This window comes from Engystomops pustulosus, chromosome 7 (genome assembly GCF_040894005.1).
Source record: "Engystomops pustulosus chromosome 7, aEngPut4.maternal, whole genome shotgun sequence".
In the NCBI taxonomy this organism is placed as follows: domain Eukaryota; kingdom Metazoa; phylum Chordata; class Amphibia; order Anura; family Leptodactylidae; genus Engystomops; species Engystomops pustulosus.
The window spans coordinates 3,667,507-3,679,504 of record NC_092417.1 but is presented as its reverse complement, the minus strand read 5'-3'; positions in this window follow the sequence as shown (position 1 = coordinate 3,679,504).

Here is an 11,998-nt window from a genome sequence, read left to right as displayed (position 1 = left end):
ATCTTCTTATGGTATGGATGGAGGACAGGCTGGAGGTGAATTTGAGGAATGATCAATTCTGGAGTGACTGATCATGGTAATCAATGTGCATCACATTCTCTAAGAAAGTGTCTCATCTCCAATTATCCAATTATAAGCAGATTCCATTTCAATAATCTGTAACAATTAATGGAAGGAAATGGAATACAAATGGGGAAGGTGGAGAGTCACAGAGACGCCATACCTACCACTCTAAGGTGGCCTCTCAAAATGTCAATGAAAGATGTTCTTCTAGAAGACCCCGATATACCAGACACATACAGTACAATGATTCGTTTAGTTAGTGTGGACTTTAGAAGAGGTTTTACTATAATAGGAATTCATACTCCAATAGCAAAGTCAAAGGGTATCAAACCAACATCTTGTTGACCATAAACGTTAGAGACATTTCGGCAGTAGAGAAGAACTACACACAGGAGAACCCACTTAACGGAGTCAACAAGAAGAAGACCCCCACAGTGCTTTACTCTCAAAAAGAAGACCTAACGTTCCCTTACTGTTTACAAAATATCCGCCCCCTCCAGACCCTTCTAACCAACCTGTAGACTTCATGATCCAGAGCCCTCTGTCTCTCTCTAGACTCTTCACTAACTCCAGATGTTTCTATCACTTCCAAGCTATATAGTCCCCACCTGACTTCTCTGAGCCCTTTACACACATCTGGCAGCCTTCATACTCTGTTCCTTCCAAAACCCCTTGCCTTTTCCATGCACATTGTTCCCTCTAGTGTTCTCCGTCCATCTACAGACCCTTCTGTCTCTCCCTCAAGAGTATTATTCCCTCCATACTCCTCTTCCATCACCTATAGACACCTCTGTTTGTTCCTGTTATGCTCCTATATAAACATCACTGCCCCCTCCAAACCCCTTTTTCCTCCCCCCAGGCCCCTCTGTCTCCTCCAGACCACTTGGTCCACTTCCAGACACCTCTATCTATCTCCAGACCTTTCTGTCCTCCTACAGATTTCCTAGTCTGCTCCAGACATCTATTTCCACCTCCAGACCCCTCTGCCATCTTCCGGACCCCTCTGCCCCCTTATGACTTCTCGGTCCTCCTCTGCACCCCGATATCTGCACCTTTTCTGTACTCTGTCCTCCTCCTCCTCCAGACCCCTCTGTCCTCCTCCTCCTCCAGACTCTTCTGTCCTCCTCCTCCAGACTCCTCTGTTCTCCTCCTCCTCCAGACTCCTCTGTCCTCCTCCTCCTCCAGACCCCTCTGCCCCCTTATGACTTCTCAGTCCTCCTCTGCACCCCGGTATCTGCACCTTTGCTGTACTGGGCTCCCTCTGTCCTCCTCCTCCTCCAGACTCCTCTGTCCTCCTTCTGCAGACTCCTCTGTCCTCCTCCTCCTCCGGACCCCTCTGCCCCCTTATGACTTCTCAGTCCTCCTCTGCCCCCTTATGACTTCTACGTCCTCCGCTGCCCCTTTATGACTTCTCGGTCCTCCTCTGCACCCCGGTATCTGCTCCAGACATCTATTTCCTCCTCCGGATCCCTCTGTCCCCCTATGACTTCTCGGTCCTCCGCTGCCCCCTTATGACTTCTCGGTCCTCCTCCAGACCCCTCCTTCCTCCTCCTCCAGACCCCTCCTTCCTCCTCCTCCAGACCGCTCTGTCCTCCTCCTCCGGACCCCTCTGCCCCCTTATGACTTCTCGGTCCTCCTCTGCCCCCTTATGACTTTTCGGTCCTCCTCTGCACCCTTATGACTTCTCCGTCCTCCTCTGCCCCCTTATGACTTTTCGGTCCTCCTCTACCCCCTTATGACTTTTCGGTCCTCCTCTGCCCCCTTATGACTTCTCCGTCCTCCTCCAGATCCCTCTATCCTCCTCCTCCGGACCCCTCTGCCCCCTTATGACTTCTCGGTCCTCCTCTGCCCCCTTATGACTTTTCGGTCCTCCTCTGCCCCCTTATGACTTCTCAGTCCTCCTCTGCCCCCTTATGACTTCTCCGTCCTCCTCCAGACCCCTCTATCCTCCTCCTCCCGACCCCTCTGCCCCCTTATGACTTCTCGGTCCTCCTCTGCACCCCGGTATCTGCTCCAGACATCTATTTCCTCCTCCAGGCCCCTCTGCCCCCTTATGACTTCTCGGTCTTCCTCTGCCCCCTTATGACTTCTCCGTCCTCCTCCAGACCCCTCTATCCTCCTCCTCCGGACCCCTCTGCCCCCTTATGACTTCTACGTCCTCCTCTGCACCCCGGTATCTGCTCCAGACATCTATTTCCTCCTCCAGACCCCTCTGCCCCCTTATGACTTCTCGGTCCTCCTCTGCCTCCTTATGACTTCTCTGTCCTCCTCTGCCTCCTTATGACTTCTCCATCCTCCTCCAGACCCCTTCATCCTCCTCCTCCAGACCCCTCCATCCTCCTCCTCCAGACCCCTCTGCCCCCTTATGACTTCTCAGTCCTCCTCTGCCCCTTTATGACTTTTCGGTCCTCCTCTGCTCTCCGGTATCTGCTCCAGACATCTATTTCCTCCTCCAGACCCCTCTGCCCCCTTATGACTTCTCGGTCCTCCTCTGCCCCCTTATGACTTCTCCGTCCTCCTCCAGACCCCTCCTTCCTCCTCCTCCAGACCGCTCTGTCCTCCTCCTCCGGACCCCTCTGCCCCCTTATGACTTCTCGGTCCTCCTCTGCCCCCTTATGACTTCTCGGTCCTCCTCTGCACCCTTATGACTTCTTGGTCCTCCTCTGCCCTCTTATGACTTCTCGGTCCTCCTCTGCACCCCGGTATCTGCTCCTTTGCTGTACTGGGCTCCCTCTGTCCTGGTCTCTGGTTTATATTTCCATCTCCTGATTCCACCTTAATCCTACAGAAGCTTCATAAGATCTTGAGAGACCTGAGCGGGCGGTGGGATTACTGGAGATGTCACGTTTTATGATGGATCGGTTTTAATGAGTGAATTTATTTGGATGACACCTCATCTATGTCATTGTCTCCGATCTGCTCATCGTATTAATAGCTTCATGGATGAACAGGTTTATGGATGAGTCATGTGACTGGATCATACGGACATACAGGTGCATGATACTACAGGGGTCCTGGCACTAGAATGTACAGGGTGGTCTGGTACCTTCACTGACTAAGACTGCCGGACCCTCCCTTACATGTAAGACCCCATAACCTTGTGTAGGCAGAGGTAGTCCCCCGGGACTGCAGGGGGCAGTACTTTAGCCATCAATAATGATCTCCTGCACAGTCCTGTATACATCAGTGTATGGGGGGACAAGACCACCCTGTGCCAGTAATCTCTGAAGGAGCCCCGTGTGTATATGATCTGTATCATGTTTTAGACCCGGTGGATGGGTTGGATGTGGCAGAAACTTTTATAGAAGAAATAGGGCCACATCCCGTGTTTCAACCTCAAAACGGCATCTTCATCAGCCAAAACCAGCAGCAGGATGGACCCAGTACAGACAACGAGATGTCTCATCAATAAAAGGCTCAAACCTGTCCACCGTGTGACATATACATCTGTCTGGTCCAGAGTCCACCTATAGCTTTATCCTCACTATCACTAATACTAACACTGCGGATATGGACGCTGCAACCAACCAACCAACCAACCAACCATAGGTAGGTGCCCAGATCTCCATGGCTCCTTTATTCCCCAACAGTTCTGTATGGTGCTTGTTTGTGTTGTGTATGTATGATGTGTATGGTGTGCGTGTGTATTGTGTGTATGTATGAAGTGTAGGTATGGTGTTTGTATGTATTGTTTGTGTATGTATTGTGTGTATGTATTGTGTATGTATGATTTGTATGGTGTGTGTACGGTGTGTGTATGGTGTGTGTATGGTGTGTGTATGGTGTGTGTATGGTGTGTGTATGATTTGTATGGTGTGTGTATTGTGTGTATGGTGTGTGTATGGTGTATGTATGATTTGTATGGTGTGTGTATGGTGTGTGTATTGTGTGTATGGTGTGTGTATGTATTGTGTATGTATGATTTGTATGGTGTGTGTATGGTGTGTGTATGATTTGTATGGTGTGTGTATGGTGTGTGTATGATTTGTATGGTGTGTGTATGGTGTGTGTATGATTTGTGTGGTGTGTGTATGGTGTATGTATGATTTGTATGGCGTGTGTATTGTGTGTATGGTGTGTGTGAATTTCACATGTTTGTGTGAAAGTTCCTATAAGTATATATTATGTGTGTATATATATCATTGGGTGTGTCTAATTATAGGAGTAATATATCATCTTGTGTACATATTACTCTCTATCATTAACAGTTTATCTATGACTTCATATTTGGGCTTGGAGGACAAGACTAGAAACGAGGAGTCAGGGGGAGGACAGAGGAGTCTGGAGGAGGAGGAGGACAGAGGAGTCTGGAAGAGGAGGAGGAGTCTGTAAGAGGAGGACAGAGGAGTCTGGAGGAGGAGGACAGAGGAGTCTGGAAGAGGAGGAGGAGGACAGAGGGGTCTGGAGGAGGAGGAGGACAGAGGAGTCTGGAAGAGGAGGAGGAGGACAGAGGGGTCTGGAGGAGGAGGAGGACAGAGTAGTCTGAAGGAGGAGGACAGAAGAGTCTGGAAGAGGACAGAGGAGTCTGGAGGAGGAGGAGGAGGACAGAGGAGTCTGAAGGAGGAGGAGGACAGAGGAGTCTGGAGGAGGACAAAGGAGTCTGGAGGAGGAGGAGGAGGACAGAGGAGTCTGGAGGTGGAGGAGGATGGAGGGGTCTGGAGGAGAAGAACGACATAGGAGTCTAGAAGAGGACAGAGGGGTCTGGAGAAGGAGGAGGAGGACAGAGGGGTCTGGAGGAGGAGGACAGAGGAGTCAGGAGGAGGAGGACAGAGGAGTCTGGAGGAGGAGGAGGACAGAGGAGTCTGGAGGAGGAGCGGGACAGAGGAGTCTGGAGGAGGAGGACAGAGGAGTCTGGAGGAGAAGAAGGACAGAGGGGTCTGGAGGAGGAGGACAGAGGAGTCTGGAGGAGAAGGAGGACAGAGGAGTCTGGAGGAGGAGAAGGAGAGAGGAGTCTGGAGGAGGAGGAGGACAGAGGAGTCTGGAGGAGGAGGACAGAGGAGTCTGGAGGAGGAGAAGGAGAGAGGAGTCTGGAGGAAGAGGAGGACAGAGGAGTCTGGAGGAGCGGGACAGAGGAGTCTGGCGGAGGAGGACAGAGGAGTCTGGAGGAGAAGAAGGACAGAGGGGTCTGGAGGAGGAGGACAGAGGAGTCTGGCGGAGGAGGAGGACAAAGGAGTCTGGAGGAGGAGGACAGAGGAGTCTGGAGGAGAAGGAGGACAGAGGAGTCTGGAGGAGGAGGACAGAGGAGTCTGGAGGAGAAGGAGGACAGAGGTGTCTGGAGGAGGAGAAGGAGAGAGGAGTCTGGAGGAGGAGGAGGACAGAGGAGTCTGGAGGAGGAGGACAGAGGAGTCTGGAGGAGGAGAAGGAGAGAGGAGTCTGGAGGAAGAGGAGGACAGAGAAGTCTGGAGGAGCGGGACAGAGGAGTCTGGAGGAGGAGGAGGACAAAGGAGTCTGGAGGAGGAGGACAGAGGAGTCTGGAGGAGAAGGAGGACAGAGGAGTCTGGAGGAGGAGAAGGAGAGAGAAGTCTGGAGGAGGAGGAGGACAGAGAAGTCTGGAGGAGGAGGACAGAGAGGTCTGGAGGAGGGGGACAGAGAGGTCTGGAGGAGGAGGACAGGGGAGTCTGGAGGAGGAGGAGGACAGAGGAGTCTGGAGGAGGAGGAGGACAGAGGGGTCTGGAGGAGGAGGACAGAGAGGTCTGGAGGAGGAGGAGGACAGAGGGGTCTGGAGGAGGACAGAGAAGTCTGGAGAAGAAGGACAGAGGGGTCTGGAGGAGGAGGAGGACAGAGGAGTCTGGAGGAGGAGGAGGATAGAGGGGTCTGGAGGAGGACAGAGGGCTCTGGAGGAGGAGGACAGAGGAGTCTGGAGGAGGAGGACAGAGGAGTCTGGGAGAGGAGAAGGACAGAGGAGTCTGGAGGAGGAGGACGATAGTGGAGTCTGGAGGAGGAGGAGAGAGGCGTCTGGAGGAAGAGGAGGACAGAGGAGTCTGGAGGAGGAGGAGGACAGAGGGGTCTGGAGGAGGGGGACAGAGAGGTCTGGAGGAGGAGGACAGAGGAGTCTGGAGGGAGGAGGAGGACAGAGGAGTCTGGAGGAGGACAGAGGGCCTGGAGGAGGAGGACAGAGGAGTCTGGAGGAGGAGGAGGACAGAAGAGTCTGGAGGAGGAGGAGGACAGAGGGGTCTGGAGGAGGACAGAGGAGTCTGGAGGAGGAGGACAGAGGAGTCTGGAGGAGGACAGAGGGGTCTGGAAGAGGAGGAGGAGGACAGAGGAGTCTGGAGGAGGAGGATGGAGGAGTCTGGAGGAGGAGGACAGAGGAGTCTGGAGGAGCACAGAGGGGTCTGGAATAGGAGGAGGAGGACAGACAAGTCTGGAGGAGGAGGAGGACAGAGGAGTCTGGAGGAGGAGAAGGACAGAGGGGTCTGGAGGAGGACAGAGGAGTCTGGAGGAGGAGGAGGACAGAGGAGTCTGGAGGAGGAGAAGGACAGAGGAGTCTGGAGGAGGAGGACAGAGGAGTGTGGAGGAGGAGGAGGACAGAGGGGACTGGAGGAGGAGGAGAACAGAGGAGTCTGGAGGAGGAGGAGGACAGAGGAGTCTGGAGGAGGAGGACAGAGGAGTCTGGAGGAGGAGAAGGACAGAGGAGTCTGGAGGAGGAGAAGGACAGAGGAGTCTGGAGGAGGAGGACAGAGGAGTGTGGAGGAGGAGATGGACAGAGGGGACTGGAGGAGGCGGAGAAAAGAGGAGTCTGGAGGAGGAGAAGGACAGAGGAGTCTGGCGGAGGAGGAGGACAGAGGGGTCTGGAGGAGGAGGAGGACAGAGGGGTCTGGAGGAGGAGGAGGACAGAGGAGTCTGGAGGAGAATTAGGACAGAGGGGTCTGGAGGAGGAGGAGGACAGAGGAGTCTCGAGGAGGACAGAGGAGTACAGAGGAGTCTGGAGGAGGAGGAGGACAGAGGGGGTCTGGAGGAGGACAGAGGAGTCTGGAGGAGGAGGAGGACAGAGGAGTTTGGAGGAGGACAGAGGGGTCTGGAGGAGGAGGAGGACAGAGGAGTTTGGAGGAGGAGGAGGACAGAGGGGTCTGGAGGAGGAGGAGGACAGAGGAATCTGGATGAGGACAGAGGAGTCTGGAGGAGGACAGAGGAATCTGGAGGAGGAGGAGGACAGAGGTGTATGGAGGAGGAGGAGGACAGAGGTGTATGGAGGAGGACAGAGGAGTCTGGAGGAGGACAGAGGAGTCTGAAGGAGGAGGAGAAGGAAAGAGGAGTCTGGAGGAGGAGGAGGACAGAGGAGTCTGGAGGAGGAGGAGGACAGAGGAGTCTGTAGGAGGAGGAGGACAGAGGAGTCTGTAGGAGGAGGAGGACAGAAGAGTCTGGAGGCGGAGGACAGAGAAGTCTGGAGGAGGAGGAGGACAGAGAAGTCTGGAGGAGGAGGACAGAGGAGTCTGGAGGAGGAGGACAGAGGAGTCTGTAGGAGGAGGAGGACAGAGGAGTCTGGAGGAGGAGGAGGACAGAAGAGTCTGGAGGAGGAGGACAGAGAAGTCTGGAGGAGGAGGAGGACAGAGAAGTCTGGAGGAGGAGGAGGACATTGCATCTTTCATACTCTGCCTAAAAGTTTCTTTCTTCACTCATACTCATGTGACACTGACGTCACTTTTGCCACAGATAATTGCAGGCCATGACCCTGAGACGTGGCAGAGGCTCCTCCACCAAAGTCATGGTTATTCTTGGGTAAAATGAAGACATTTGGTGAATCTTGTGACCTTTGCAGTGGGAGGAGTTACACAGATGAGGGCGGAGTAACTAAAGCTCGGTTATAAAGTGACATCAGATCTGACCCAAATAGGAAGAGAGGAGTCAGCCCTGGGTGTGGCGGTTCCGGTCCACATTATACCTGCTGCATGGTATCTATTGTAAGGAAGGGCTGGTCACATGTTCTGTATGTATACACGGCTGCCGGCCACAGCTATGGATACAGGAGGCCACCACACCCGTGATAACGCTCCAGCTCCAGATAATCTACAAGGTGACTGGTGTGTGCGTCATCCATCACTGGTGGAGCTGGACCTATGGGGAGATGTTCCTTCACCCAATCCCAATATGTCTCTGATGGAGGGGCACAAATAATTAGCCCCCACTGCATGTTCTAATTTTGAGGGTGGTTGAAACGTTATCGTGACTACATTTGGGGGGCAGTATCACCATGGTTGTTGGCTCCGTGTCATAGTATCAGTTGATACTCCTTGACCCCTATAGAACATGTCCCCAAGGGCTCCAGCGTGGTAGTTCTGGTATTCTCACTGTTCTTCGCCTTGTGTTCTTGTTACTCTTCCTTTTAGCTGCCAATCTCCCGTTTCGACCACAAGTCCTAACCATAGACTCATTTTTATTCTCCACCTGCCCTGACCACGGATTGCACCGGACTAATCTTTCGCATAGTCCTTGATGCTCTATACCGATGTCTCTCAATCCTATTTCAACTGCCTTCTTCTTTGGGACCACGTCAAGGCGTAGCCACATGGTCACATGGGTACAAGGATGTCAACCAAAAAGCTGACTTCAACACTAAGGTCCAAACCCAAAATGATGAGGTGCCATAATTGGCCTAACCTGCTTACTGTACCATGACACTCACCATTTGATACCAGGAACCTCTAAGTCCCACCATCATCTCATCATCAGTGGTACTTTCATACTATTGCACCTTATGTCCCACAGCCACAGAACTCATTACTGACCAACCAAGATAACCAAGATCAACCTAGATAAAAATACCAACTAACCATAACTCCACTTGTGGTGGCAACTTGGAGTAGTCCCCCAGGTCTCCAGAACATGGACAATCATGTTGTCTAGTCCAATCTTAACCAAAGCTTCAACCTCAGGACCAGGACTATGAGTTGGTCTCTCAGCATTGGTTGTAACTTAACCAAAACTGGACTAAAGTCTGTAAGATACTTGATGCCTGGTCAGTCGACAGTCGTGTAAGAAGAAAACTTTGCCATTCTCTTGGTTGGCGTGTGACATAAGGTACAACCACTATCACCACTACCTAATGATGGCTGGATAGATGGACCTAAAGGTAAGTCGTATCCAATGTAGAATGATACCACAACCCATCTAGTGGTCACAGAGCCATTGGTCAAGACTTCTAAAGTGGTTGTGGAGACCCCCACAATCAACCACCACCTTGAGAGTCTTAGAGGTTTCAGAATCTCCATCCTTCGTCAGGAATCTCCAACCAATAAACAACTGTGCAAATTATGAAGCAATTATGCTAATGACCTCATTAATATTTATAGATGTCCCAGCAAATCAAGGAGCTTCACGAGCTCTGGGTGGTGGTAACATTACCAGTGATTGGACTGGTTACGCACAGTCCATTATCCTTGGGGTCTTTGTACTGGAAGTCAATGATAAGATCTCAGGGAGACACTTCCCCTACCTGGTAGATGACACTAGGCCCGTCTTGTATCCCTCACGGGCTTTACCATCTCCTTCCCTGGAGTTGATCTGGCGTTTACGCTGCAGTGGTCCTCCTGGGGTCTGTTCACCAGTGGCCAGACATAGGTCATACAGGATTGTGGATCATTGAAGGAACAAAGTACCATGGCTCTTAACCAGGAGGAACAATGGAGGGCCACAGTACAGGCAGTAAAGAGTGAATACACCCTACATAGGGGGCGCTACAATCTATGTCCAATTACTAGTATTCATACATCTTGCCCCAGGTCAGGAGAGTCGCACTGTGGATTCTGAATGTGGCTAAGGAATCCAACGCCATAGCCTCCTATAATATTGTGTGTAGGATCTTGTATGACATGTATGAGCTGCATCTCTGACTTCCCCGAATAGTCCATAGGGGCACATTTATTATGTTATTATGATGTATCAGGAGGCTTTACATCAGAGCTGCACTTGTGGGAACACTACTGCACCATACAGCCTGCCCCCGGACCGGGGCAAGAACACCCCACACCGGTCCTCTGATCTGCCAGACGCACCCCGCTACACACCTTTCTATGCCCACTTGGCGTCTAGGTGATGTAAGAGTATGGACACATGGGGGTCTCTACAGCGGTAACATTGTGGGGTCTTGTACCATTCATACAGATTGACAGTGTGGTCAGTCACAGACTGCAGGGAAGGGTTAATTCATCTTTATTGTATTCTGATACATAGTGACATTAGAATTATTATTTTATTTTAATTGTAAGGCTGTTACAGGGTTAAATATTCACAGTAATTAAACTCATTGTAATATAACAGGTAATTGTCACATGTGAGGGACTCATTAAGTCCTGTATCCCCACATAGTCATAGTCCTCTGAGTCCTGTATCCCCACATAGTCATAGTCCTCTGAGCCCTGTACCCCCACATAGTCATAGTCCTCTGAGTCCTGTATCCCCCCCATAGTCATAGTCCTCTGAGTCCTGTATCCCCACATAGTCATAGTCCTCTGAGTCCTGTATCCCCACATAGTCATAGTCCTCTGAGTCCTGTATCCCCACATAGTCATAGTCCTCTGAGTCCTGTATCCCCCCATAGTCATAGTCCTCTGAGTCCTGTATCCCCCCATAGTCATAGTCCTCTGAGTCCTGTATACTCACATAGTCATAGTACTCTGAGTCCTGTATCCCCACATAGTCATAGTCCTCTGAGTCCTGTATCCCCACATAGTCATAGTCCTCTGAGTCCTGTATCCCCACATAGTCATAGTCCTCTGAGTCCTGTATCCCCACATAGTCATAGTCCTCTGAGTCCTGTATCTCCACATAGTCATAGTCCTCTGAGTCCTGTATCCCCACATAGTCATAGTCCTCTAAGTCCTGTATCCCCACATAGTCATAGTCCTCTGAGTCCTCTATCCCCACATAGTCATAGTCCTCTGAGTCCTGTATCCCCACATAGTCATAGTCCTCTGAGTCCTGTATCTCCACATAGTCATAGTCCTCTGAGTCCTGTATCCCCACATAGTCATAGTCCTCTAAGTCCTGTATCCCCACATAGTCATAGTCCTCTGAGTCCTGTATCCCCACATAGTCATAGTCCTCTGAGTCCTGTATCCCCCATAGTCATAGTCCTCTGAGTCCTGTATCCCCACATAGTCATAGACCTCTGAGTCCTGTATCCCCACATAGTCATAGTCCTCTGAGTCCTGTATCCCCACATAGTCATAGTCCTGTGAGTCCTGTATCCCCACATAGTCATAGTCCTCTGAGTCCTGTATCCCCACATAGTCATAGTCCTCTGAGTCCTGTATCCCCACATAGTCATAGTCCTCTGAGTCCTGTATCCCCACATAGTCATAGTCCTCTGAGTCCTGTATCCCCCCCATAGTCATAGTCCTCTGAGTCCTGTATCCCCACATAGTCATAGTCCTCTGAGTCCTGTATCCCCACATAGTCATAGTACTCTGAGTCCTGTATCCCCACATAGTCATAGTCCTCTGAGTCCTGTATCCCCACATAGTCATAGTCCTCTGAGTCCTGTATACTCACATAGTCATAGACCTCTGAGTCCTGTATCCCCCCATAGTCATAGTCCTGTGAGTCCTCTATCCCCCCATAGTCATAGTCCTCTGAGTCCTGTATCCCCACATAGTCATAGACCTCTGAGTCCTGTATCCCCCCATAGTCATAGTCCTCTGAGTCCTCTATCCCCACATAGTCATAGTCCTCTGAGTCCTGTATCCCCACATAGTCATAGTTCTCTGAGTCCTGTATCCCCACATAGTCCTAGACCTCTGAGTCCTGTATCCCCACATAGTCATAGTCCTCTGAGTCCTGTATACTCACATAGTCATAGCCCTCTGAGTCCTGTATACTCACATAGTCATAGTCCTCTGAGTCCTGTATCCCCACATAGTCATAGTTCTCTGAGTCCTGTATACTCACATAGTCATAGTCCTCTGAGTCCTGTATCCCCACATAGTCATAGTCCTCTGAG